General features: G+C 45.1%; 1 pseudogene; it reads left to right on the forward strand.

Moving 5' to 3' along the window:
• Positions 1-12,994, forward strand: part of LOC142462826 (BOS complex subunit NCLN-like) — a 125,444-nt pseudogene that overhangs the window by 89,337 nt on the left and 23,113 nt on the right.

Below are 12,994 nucleotides of genomic sequence, written 5' to 3' on the forward strand. Positions count from 1 at the left end.
GCCCTCCTGTTGCCAGCAGGTATGCACCACACAGAGACATGTAGCCAGACCCCAGAACAGCTTAGGGGGCCCGATCTGCGACCGGGTGGGGGTCCATGGGTTATAGATGGAGGCGCTGCTGAAATAATCAGGACAGGTTTTCAGCGAAGCAGAGCTGAAAGTAGTATGTACACTTTCAAAGCAAGTGCTGCAGAAGGATGGGCATTTTTTAACACTAGGGGTAGTCAGGAGAGACAGTCCTCTCGCACAGTACACCCTAGGTGCCCTAAGAGGGTGATGTAAATTTGGGTACAAGTGGCTACAGCTGTCCTAGTCGCCTTGAGGCAGATAGTGTAGGATTCCTGTGGGGGCTAGCCTGTTAACAGAGGTCAGGGACTTCAGCATAGGGTCTGCACTATGAGTGGCCAAAAGTAGGTTGACGCCAAGTACTTAGGAATGCCAAGTACACTAGCCAGTATCCAGAAAACACACCACAGAGTGCTTGTAATGAACCGTCAGCGAGTGCGGTGTACAAGGAGAGAGTTCTGCTTAGCCTGGGGTATGCCATGCGTTATATTCACTGGTTAGAGCACCATTGAGAGTAGTAAGTGTCTAGGAACGAGTTGCACCATAGGCACTGAGAGTAGCACTATCGTGGGCTTAGAGGGCTCACTAAAGATGGCGGCAAGAGATACATGTGCTCTGCGGGGCATGGAGGAGGTTAAAATGGCGACTGCTGCGCCATTCACTGCAACGCGTGTTGCAGCCGATCCAAAATGGCGACTCCCGCCAAGCCTAGATCGCGCACGTGCTGCGTGCAAGCAGGCTAAACGAGAAATGTGGCGAGAGATGTGCAAGGGTTTGGCACCAAAACCAGAACCCCAGCTAAAAGAAGGGAGTGGCGCGAAAGCTGTAGCCGCACCCACCTGTGCTGTGGTTGGCCAAAGGACGACGCCACGTCACACAAAGAGAGAGTGCCCCTCCTCTTGTTTCCACCAGAGGGAGGGGGCACACTGAGAACCAATCCCAACAGTCCTCCCCAGCGGAAGGAGGGACAGGAAGTGAGCCTGAGGAACTTCACTTCTGCTTGACTGGTGAAAGAGAAAGAGCTAAGTGTTAAACCAGTAAGCTGAGCAAATCAACCCCTGCGCAAAAGATGGCTGACTTAAGCGTGACAACTTATCAGCTTCCAGGAGGCCCCCTGGTTGTGGAGGTTGATGGCCGCGAATATCTGCGGTGCCTGTGCGTCCAATGCAGGTCACCCGGACCGGCTCCAAGTACTACGGCACGGTGCCAACAGTGTGGCACGTTCTACCTCTGGCCTATCGAGCCATGCCCTACAATAGTGACCCCGCGAGATGCCTCTCCAGCGACGCTGATCAAAGTGGAGGAGGCCGATGCGAAGGCAGCCCTGGTCCCATATATCACCCTGCGGTAGGGACCCAGGCCCAGCCACCACGAGATGCCCCGACGGAGGAGAGCGCGACCGCAGTGGAGGTACCGGAGCGGGCCCGTTTCGTACCCATATCCACTGGCGGTGTCGCAAGGACTCGAGGTGATTCCGAGGTGCAGTTGCAGTCCTCGTCGGATGATGAGAGAGACAGCCTGTCATCGGCGGTGATGCGCCGGCCGGCGGACCACCCCAGCTGTAAAGAAGAGGTTCCACTTACCCCTGAGATGGAGCAGACGAGTCAGGAGACCCCCCGACGGCGAGCGCTGGTGTGGCCTGAACCACGTAGAAATCCCACGGCCGTGGCGACTCCCAGTGCGATGGAGATGGGACCCGAGACGGCTCCAGAGGAACCAAAGAGCATCGCAAGACAGCAGAGCGGTAAGAGGACACCACCACCCCCTTATTCCCGCCAGGTGAAGGATGTACCTGTGGAGAGAGACGGGCTTGAGGCCTACCTGCCCGTCCGCGACCCTGATGGTCCACTGCCGCCCCTTCCGGTCCTCGACGCACTTCAGGTGTGGGACCAAGGAGCGGATGGAGATTCCGCGACAACTTCCGGGTCGCACTGGCGCAGAGGCCAGGAAGCTTTGATTGCTTCAATAAGGAGAGATGGGCTGGAAGCAGAGTTCAAGGAATTTAAGGCCCAGTGGCCAAGCGGGGAGCCTGAAGCGCTTCCGCAAGAGACAGTAAGAGAGTACCTACCAGTCGTGGCATCGCCCGACTCAGGGACACTGTAATGGACTATGGCGATCATGTGGTCACCGCCCCTAGCGCCATTGCCCCGGCCACTGCCCGTGCCCCGTCACGTGTCGTGCCACCGGGTCCTAGTGGGAGTAAGCTGGATAAGACGCCCAAGTTTTCAACTGCTTGGCGGGATTGGGTGACAAGTGATGAGGGTTCTGATGGGGAGATACCATTGTCAAGTGTTGAACATGTACCTAACCCCACTGTGTTTAATCCTGTTCCTAGAGGTAGGGCCCGAGGGTCCCAGTCTACTGCAAAAGCGGGTCCCGTAAGTCCCAAACCACCTAAGATGAATCCCACGGTTTATACGAATGTCATTAGAGGGAGGCGTAAAGGCTCGCACTCTACTGAGGCAGCGACTTCTGGTGTGTCCTCGAGAAAAATTATCTGCGTTTGTTACCATTGACAACTCTGAATAGGGATGTAAATCTATAGACTTTAAATTAGAATGGTTACAAATATTTAATGAAATTGAATGAGTGACCTCGCTCAAAACTCTTATACCAGTGAGTGGTGTAGGTCGTGTGCTGCCAGGGATAAGACCATAGACAGAAAGGGATACGTGTGTGAAGAACACACGACAAAAGATCCCCACTAAGGCGCACCGCAGGCCTGAGTTGAATTAAATCCTGGTCCTATGGTGCGCTAGACATACAACATAAATACATTTATTTAAATCCTAATAAAATGTTAAAAAACCCAGAAGCTCTTAGTTTCTCCAGAATAACATGAAATCAAGTCCAATCAAATAAAGTCAAATATGGCAGAGAGAGTGTCTGTGACTCTTCTTATATTCCCCTCTTGCTAGTTGTATTGCCTCTTAAGAAAATCCTGGGTGAGGTATTAATATACCTTTATAGACACCTTATGTTAATAAGAGGCGATACATCAATGAGAGTAGCTAAGTATGTATATAAATATACCTGCTATATGTCATCACCGAGCGCTGGAACGGACTGATCCATGCGCAACTGCTGCAGAAGCCTGTACTACACGGAGCCATTTTCCAGGACTCTAATACAGTTGTATTGAATACCATCTGCCCTGGACATCTGTTGGGACTACGATCCTGATACTGCAAGACTGGGACTGCCCCAAGACGCTGCAGACACTAACCGGATGGTGGTGATTATATCACGCAATGCTAGATTTTATTGTACCCTTGTGAGTGCATTTTTTACCCTCCTTTCCCCCTCCCCTCATTAAAATACAATTTTACGCTATGGGCGTGCGCTCTCTCTTCCCCTTTTTTCCCATGTATATAAATATACCTGCTATATCCCTCTGCTATAACATGAAAGTTCAGAGTGGATATGTGTGGTATCTAGCATGGGGTGGGAACTGAGATAGTTTTAAATACGCTGATAATACTGTTGTGATAAGGTATGGTCATATCTAATGATGGAATAAGTGTAGACATATATACGCCCAGATATAATTAATTTATTCTTTATGGCATATGTACTGTATACACGTTTTTTAATGTTACGTTGCTTCACCCAAAGCTGTCCTAGTCTCCTATCATGTAATACTGTCAAATAGGCACAATACGCTGATGCTGTACGAGCACTGATCCTTATACCAGCGGCGCGGTCTTGCAGACGCTCTGATGGTCAGTAGATGCTCTGTGCATGTAAATAATTATTTGATTGAACCGGTTTAAAATATGTGCTGGTGTGTATGTGATTATTAACTATAGTGATTTCTAAATCTAAAAATTCTATTTTATTAGTATTAGTGACAAACGTGAATTTTAAATTATTAGTGTTGTTATTCATATATAACTGAAACTGTGTTAACTGTGCTACATAGATGATATTATTTTTATCTGGTCAGGCACTTTAGCACAGTTAACACAGTTTCAGTTATATATGAATAACAACACTAATAATTTAAAATTCACGTTTGTCACTAATACTAATAAAATAGAATTTTTAGATTTAGAAATCACTATAGTTAATAATCACATACACACCAGCACATATTTTAAACCGGTTCAATCAAATAATTATTTACATGCACAGAGTCACCACAATCCCACATGGGTCAAAAACATCCCTAAGGGACAGTTCATTAGACTGAAAAGAAACAGCTCACATCCAGATACATTTAAAATTCAAGCCGAGGATTTAAAACAAAAATTTGTGGAGAGGAAGTACTCCCCACTAGAGTTGGATAGAACTATCTCTGAAGTTGCAGCGATGGACAGAACCAGTCTCTTACAATATAAAAATAAAAATAAAAATATTAACTCATCAGGCAATTTGTCATTTGTCACTCAATATAACCAAATGGCACCCAACATACGCAAAACTTTAAGAAAATACTGGCCAATATTGAAAAAGGATAAAGAACTAGAGGGAATTCTACCCGAATATCCACATATTATATTCACAAAAGCTCCTAATATAGGACAGAGACTGGCACCCAGCTGTCCATCGCTGCAGCCAGTTCAAAGAGACACAACACTCTGTGGGGGATACTTCCTCTGTAACAAATGCACGGCATGCAAATACAGTAACAAAAAAATAAATTTTATATCAAATAAAACACATAAACAGTATAAAATTAAACAACATATTACATGTAGTAGTTCCTTTGTTATATATTTACTTGAATGTCCGTGTGGTCTGCAGTATGTGGGTATGACAACGCGAGCTATAAAAAGACGTTTGTATGAACATATATACAATATTAAAACTGGTTTAGTCACACACAATGTGTCTAATCATTTTCTTCAGGTGCACAATAAAGACCCAAAAGGTTTGAGGTGCGTAGGAATAGAGCGCATTGTACCACACTGGAGAGGAGGTAATACATTGAGCCTATTGGGGAGAAGAGAGTCCTATTGGATTTATGAGTTATGTACTCTGTCCCCAATGGGCTTAAATGTAGAATTCGATTTGAAATCCTTTTTGGTGGGTTAGTACCAAATACATCCACATAAGGTGACATGTCATATACATTAGTGTTTAAATTCGCTTATAGCAGTAGGTTCCTCCTACATAAATAAGCACACTATCACTGGTTTAATACATTTTATCTAATCATAATTCGCATATTATATTAAATAATTAATTTAAAAAATTTTTTTTTTTTTTTTTTGTCCTACCTTAAAATTATGCATTTTTTTTTTTTTTTTTTTAATTCATTTATTTTTTGTTTATATACATAAATATATATATGTTGTTAGTAGTATATGTTCATTGTTTATTGTGTCATGTTTAAATATATATGTTGTTAGTAGTATATGTTCATTGTATATTGTGTTATGTTTAATGTTGTCATTATGTATAACAGCTGTACAAAATAGTAAGTAGCTTTTTTGTTCAAAGACATTCTCACTGTGCAGTGTCTGATTGCAAACACACTAAGAGCAACTTTATTACAAGCACAGCACATGTGCAATTAGCTACAGGTGGAACTATTTACCCAAATGGTGAAGTCAGTATTTAAAGGACATTTTGGACTTTTTTATTCATATACCCCTGAGGAAGAGAGCAGATCGCTCTTGAAACGCGTAGGGTGGAGGTTCAAGCCCCGCACACATTGGTGTAGTACCCCCGTACATCGGTGAATCAACGTGAGCTGCCAGCTAACCATCTCTTATAGCCGCCGACGAGTTGAACCAGCTGTTGCGGTTTTCCATTATTCAAGCGCCCTGCTTGGCGCCCTGCAGGAGTACCTGCTGACAAGTTGCGTCCACGAGCGGATAGAGACGCCAGCTAGCAGTGAGCAGCAGATAGACTAGCTCACGGTGGTCCGTGGCTGACATCGTGCTGAATCAGCTGCAGCTGAGTTCCATCTGCTCAGACGTGCTTCCTGGAGCTGCAGGAGTCCCCGCTGATGAGCTGCACCCACGAGCCGACAGAGACGCCAGCTAAGCAGAGAGCAGCACACAGATGAGAGGGGATACTCTCTAAAATATCCACTGCCTGCAAACCTATTCCATCTGGTGAGTAGGCATTGCTATCATCAACATTGGTGCTACGGAGCAGTTGAACCACCTATTCAGATTTTTAATTGCTTAAATCTATGTGTCCATGCAAATTGTGCATTATAGTAAATATTAATTGTTATTAAATGATTTTATTGTCCTAAAAATACCATTTAAGTATTCAGCTGTTATATGTTGTCTTATATGTTGTTTGTTTAATGTTTCAACAGTATTACGCTATGTGTTGTGCTTTCTCTTTGTTTTCAAGCCCACCGTGAGGATCAACAATCTTCACAACCAACAGGCTTGGTTTAGGTATATTTATATACATACTTAGCTACTCTCATTGATGTATCGCCTCTTATTAACATAAGGTGTCTATAAAGGTATATTAATACCTCACCCAGGATTTTCTTAAGAGGCAATACAACTAGCAAGAGGGGAATATAAGAAGAGTCACAGACACTCTCTCTGCCATATTTGACTTTATTTGATTTGATTTGATTTCATGTTATTCTGGAGAAACTAAGAGCTTCTGGGTTTTTTAACATTTTATTAGGATTTAAATAAATTTATTTATGTTGTATGTCTAGCGCACCATAGGACCAGGATTTAATTCAACTCAGGCCTGCGGTGCGCCTTAGTGGGGATCTTTTGTCGTGTGTTCTTCACACACGTATCCCTTTCTGGTTACAAATATTGCCAGAATAACCTTTCACATACAGTATGCTTTTAATATACGTATATTTGTCCGATGTTCTAATTGCATCAGACACATACTTTCACCTGGTAAACGGTTAGTTCAGGTTTGCAATAGATGGAACCTTTAAATTATAGAGGCAAATAGTATGAATATATAACTCGTTATTTAATTTACACCGCTGATTGTGATGCATTTTCTAGGTCTCCGATCGATATAAAGAAGCTTAAAAGAAACACACAGATTCTGTGTGAGGCTCTGGCAAGGTTTATGTTTAAGAAGACAATAAAGGTAAGCCGCTGTAATACTCTTATCTTGCAGAAAAAGTGTCATTTGTTTTATGAAGCAAGCTAACAAAAAAAGCTCCAGAACTATCTGCAGCAAAGCCATGTTAATCTCAAAGGGATCTAGGCGGATTGCCTGCTCTTTGCAATATTTCTATGGGTTCTACAGGTTCTAGACCAGTGAGGTAACCTGTTAGAACAGGGGTGGCCAACTCCAGTCCTCAAGGGCCTCCAACAGCTCAGGTTTAATGGATATCCCTGCTTCAGCACCGGGATTTCAGTCAGTGATTGAGCCACCTTTGCTGAAGCAGGGATATCCTTAAAACCTGACCTGTTGGTGGCCCTTGTGTTGGCCACCCCTGTTAGAAGCCCTGAGACCACCCAGCTCCATTGACAGAAAGCGACTGTGGTATCTTGAGGTCTCAGCATTGTATTCCATCCCCAGGCTGCTTGCAATCAGAAGATCAACTTGAGGCTAATTGTCATCACCAACAAGAAGCACCCCTCACCCCTACCACATGCAGCACTTATCATCTGAGATCTGACTCCAAAAGACAGTTCATGGTCCCAAGGCTCAGCAAAGTATCCGGCCGCTCCTCCTTACCGTGCACCCCAAAACTGGAACAATCTACCGGAGACTCTCACATCCACCACCAGTGTAAGTTCTTTCAAAACTAAAGCTGTCTCACATTTTAATCTGGTCTGTAATTGTTACATATGCCTATAATATACATCTTCTTAACTGTGCATGCAATGTCTTGTATATAATGTATACCCTGTTCACTTATGTAACTGTATTTGTAACCATGTATTATTTGTCATTTTAACTCTGTGCCCAGGACATACTTGAAAACGAGAGGTAACTCTCAATGTATTACTTCCTGGTAAAACATTTTATAAATAAATAAATAAATCTGCCCATGTACTGTATATCCTGTTACTGCCAATTACCCTGCTACCCAATGCGGTCCCGCCAGTTACATGGTTAAGACGATAGACAGAAAATACTGAAACTTACTAGAACAGTTCATTTGAGTCCAAGAGATGCATCATATCCCTGCATAACAGGCAGCCTGCTAATGTGAGCACGTTTATAGGTACTGTATGTGTACAGCAGTATTGTCTACTAGATCAGAAGCACTACTCAGACAGGGTCTTTTATTCGATTTCTTCTGCTTTATTGCAGCTTCTTTGTCGGCGGAAAGCTTTGTAATTCTGTCTTTTATACCTGACCTTTCTCTTGCAAATACCGGGGCTCCTGAAAAATTAATTCTGCCATGAATAGCAGCAAAATCATTTATCTTTGAGAATACACTCCAACCCCCCCCCCCAACAACTCAGAGGAGTACTTTATATCCAAGTAATAAATACCCCCAAACTATCAGTGCAGATGGAGTGTTCAAGCCTCACCACTCGTCCCCTTTTTAAGTGTTCTCATGAAGAAATAAATTAATCTTTTGTAGTGTTAATGCATTTGAAATATGGAAAATGAGATAGAAAGTCAGATTCCTCTCTCTGCCTTTTCCTATTCTGTTACCTCGGAAAAACTCAGGTTTTAACCATTGCAGGGACCCGTGGTCTCAGTCATGTGATGTCTAGACTGCTGCCCAATAACTTCTTCACTCATCAACCGATGGAGACCTTTACGTCTGCCTCCATACAAAGGCTCAGTTTAGACATAGAGAGTACACTAATGTAGCTGTCCCATGTGTCTGAGTATTGCATTCATTTACCCAATTAATCGAGACCAGCTCAGAAGTGGGTGTGAGCCGCAGAATTGAGGTGACCTTCTGAGCCTGCATGAAGTATCCTTTAATATCAGGGAGGGGGGACTGATTTAGGTTTCTGTTGGTGGACGTAAGGGAAAGTTTGCATAGAAACTACCAGCGGGACCCGAAAATCCTTCATTGCTAGTTTTTGTACACTAGTATTCTGCTTAACTTGCTCAACACAAGTCATCGAGGTAGGAGGAAAGAATTTGGGGGTCATGAATCAAGATGACTGGTCTGTAAGTGGACATGAGAACTGGACGGGCAGAGTGAGCACCTGTGACATTACCCGTCTTCCTCTGAGTTACTATAGTACACAGGTTTGGAGAATAGCAGCAGATCAGGCAAACGTTCTGTGATTGCAAGGTATTATCTGTTTTGATATTTGCATCAAACAATGATAGAAAACCTGGAATAGTGATGATGTTTGTGTAACAGCCCTAACCCCCCACTCTCCTCTTCCCCCTCTGTGCTGCCCAATTCTCACCTTCCTTATCTCTGTTTTAACACCCTTCCAGTGCCCCCCCCCCCACACCCCACCTCATATACTGTACAGTACATCTCTCTGTTCTTTATTGTTCCTCTTTTTGTTTTCCAATCCCTGTCTAAGTCATAGATTCCTTTGTATATCAGTATTGCCGACCTGAGGAAGAGAGGAGAACTCTCGAAAGCTTGTCCTATGACATAAATTGTTAGTCCAAATAAAAAAGGTATCACCAAAATACTGAAGAACTCATTTATTCTGCACTAAGAAAAAGGACAAATAAATGATCTTACAGATCCGCCTAGTGGCCTTTTTTCAGCAGTTCAGGTAAAAAGCACTGAAATTACAACATTTTCATTCTTTCAGGAAACCCCAGAGAAAGTTTCCATTTTCCAGGGGGAACTGGTACGTGATCTTTCTACTTCAATATTTACTTTTACGTGAAAATCAGAGGCTAAAAGTGCCTGGGGATTAAGATGGAGCATTGAGGAGTTATACTGCACATTTCCCCCAGCGGGCTGAATTCAAGATATTACTCCTTTTCTAATTTAAAACAAATATCACTCATTATTACTGTATTATTACATTTCACGTCTAATAAGAAGGGACATTGGGTATATATTTTCTGCTAGGTCAGGGTTACCACCCGGCGCCCATATCTATGAAGCTCCGTTATGTAACGGAACGTTAGTGTTACTGCATACAATATCTTCAAAGGCCAATAACTTCATGTTAAGTCATGTTTCGTACCGTATCGAGAAGTAGAGAGATTGGGAGGAGCGCACGCACAAAATGGAGCAGGAAGGGACCTATACCCATCCTTGATAAAGAACGCTGCGATGTTGGATGGCTCTCATGACACATTGAAGTACCCTTTTATATATTTTTGACTCTGGGTCCCTTCCTGCTCCATTTTGTTCGTGCGCTCCTCCCAATCTCTCTACTTCCGCAAATCACCATTGGAAGCTGCACAGCCAGCCAGCCACAACAAGGAAAAGTGAGTACTTTTACCAACAGAGGGGAACCTGCCAATGAGACTGATTGTGAGTGGGCTTGCACTACCCACCACCTGTCTTAAGGAGGACTGTACCCATTATTGTTGTGCATTTTCACTATCTCATATTTATGATTACGGATTCCTTTGGATGGTGGTTCTGGCATTATATATATTATTATTGGCCTGGCATTGGAGTGCTTTTGCCATTTTTCTATCTTCCTACCGTATCGAGCATTGCGTTAATTATAACAGCCGTTAGTGATAATGAGATGCAAAACAGGCGTTTACCGTGATATCACGTATCCATTAACGTCTGATAAGGTTAACGCACAGATTTAAGATTAAGTTAGTTAAGTCTTACCTAAGCTTGACGTCACTGCCATCCACCCCGTGACATAGGGCTTTGGGGAGAGAGTTACGCCTACGCTAATGAGATATATAACGGTTGTTGTGTTTGCATATAACCAGCTTTGAGGAAATGCGGTAACCTCAGGGGTAAAAAACATTAGTTACTATTTTATTTATCTCACGTTAGGCAGCTCTGATTTATTGGAGCTTTATGCATGTAGCCCAAAGTAAATGTAAAGAGGCTGCAACACCATGTCCTATCTGTTATGTTGTAGTAACCACATCACGAGGACCGGATATTAAGAAAGTATTAATTAGTGCAGGAGCGCTCAAACCTTTCCATAAATATTTCCACTGCAGTGTTATTAATCATCTGGAGGATCACCATACTTACACTTAGATCTGATCATACATACATTTTATATATGTGTACAGTATACCATATTTATACATTTCTGGTGGTGGATCAAAAGATCAGACACCGGCAGGGATAGGAAAGCCAATGATTGCAGAAGAGAAGGGAATTTGAGCGGTTTCAGGGACCATCAGTAACCTCTTCAGGGACCAATGGCGGTCCAGGCCACAGTTTGAGATCTCCTGCAATAGGGTGTTCCATACCACTTATTTAATTGAGTACCTACAGGTGTAGCTGCCTGTTCTCCCCCGCTTGCCTTGAGAATTCTGCATTTAAACCCCGTCCCATGCGGCGAGATTACCGCGAGATGCTACCGATGTTCCTTGGCAAGCGGGAGAGAACAGGCAGCTACATCTGTATAGCCGGTCTTTAGGGGCTAACTTGCTAGCTTTATAAATTGCCCCAATTAAAATCACAGGACCCTAAAGGGTCTTTAGGACTGGGCATTACTTGTCAGCCCTATTACATAAGGATGTTACAGTGATATTATTATTTGAGCGCAAACACAATTCTGTCTCTAATGTAGCCCCGGTAATAAATGGGGGCTATATATCTTTCTCCTACTGGTGTAAGTCCTGTTATGGGCAGGCCGCCAGTAGCTATCATGGGTTTCCCCAGCTTCAAGTCCTGCCAGGATTGGTGGAGGTAGGCACCTGACTCTGTGGATAATGCAAGAGACATAGGGGAGGGGCCTGCTGACATCATGATGTGCAGGGCTGTCTCGATTTAGTGGGCTGCTCCTGTGAGTCTGGAGTTAGTACATTTGGAGGAGAGAGAGACAGCAGACGAGGCTGCCCTAGTTCCCCACCCCTGCTGAGGTGGGAACCCAGGCCCAGCCAACAACCGAGCCGAGAGAAACTCCGGCGGAGAAGAGCGCGACCGCAGTGGAGGTACCGGAGCGGGCCCGTTTCGTACCACTAACCACTGGCGGGGCCGCAAAAGACCCAGGTGACTCCTTAGCGGAGGATCCGACCAAGTCGTCTTCGGAGGAAGATGATGGCGTCTCATCGGTGGCAATGAGCCTACCGGCGAACCACCCCAGCTGTAATAAAGATGGCGGTCCACTTACGAGAGAGAGGGAGCAGACGAGTCCGGACACCTCCCGACGGCGAGCGCTGGTGCGGCCTGAGGCCCGTAGAAGTCCCACGGCCGTGGTGACTCCCAGTGCGGCAGAGACGGCATCTGAGACGGCTCCGGAGGAACCAGAGGTAAGGAGAATCCACCACCCACTTACTCCCGCCAGGCGAAGAAGGATCCTGCAGAGGGCGAGAAAGAAAGGCTTGCGGCCTACTTACCCATCCGCGGACCGGATGATCCACCACCGCCCCTTCCGGTCTTCGACGCACTTCCGGTGCGTGACCACAGAGCGGATGGAGATTCCGCGGGCGGCAACGATGACGACACTTCCGGTTCCGGCTGGCACGGAGGGCCGGTGGCCATCTTTGCGGCCCGAGGAGCCGCCATGGCGGCTGTACTTGCCAATCTTGACCACCACGGCGTTCACAGAGGAGCACGAAGCACGCCGGAGAGGGCAAGCAAGAAAGTGCCCAGTGGCCGCGGCATTACCCGCTTGCTGGACATTGATTCGGACATTGCCCCAGCCCCTAGCGCCATCACCCCGGCCCTTGCCCCTGCCCAGTCACGAGTCATGACACCGGGACCTAGCGGGGATAAGTTAAGTAAGAACCCCAAGTACTCCAAGGATTTGAGGGATTGGGAACTGAGTGACGAGGGATCTGATGGGGAAGTACCATATGATAATGTGATACGTGTGCCTAATCCAATGTAATTTTCTCCTGTGTTCAGGGGGAGGGCCCCAGGGTCCCACACTACTGCGGAGGCAGGGCCTGTAAGCAAAGTGGTTTCCAAAATGAACCCCACCAT

Source organism: Ascaphus truei, chromosome 1, assembly GCF_040206685.1.
Source record: "Ascaphus truei isolate aAscTru1 chromosome 1, aAscTru1.hap1, whole genome shotgun sequence".
Lineage (NCBI taxonomy): Eukaryota > Metazoa > Chordata > Amphibia > Anura > Ascaphidae > Ascaphus > Ascaphus truei.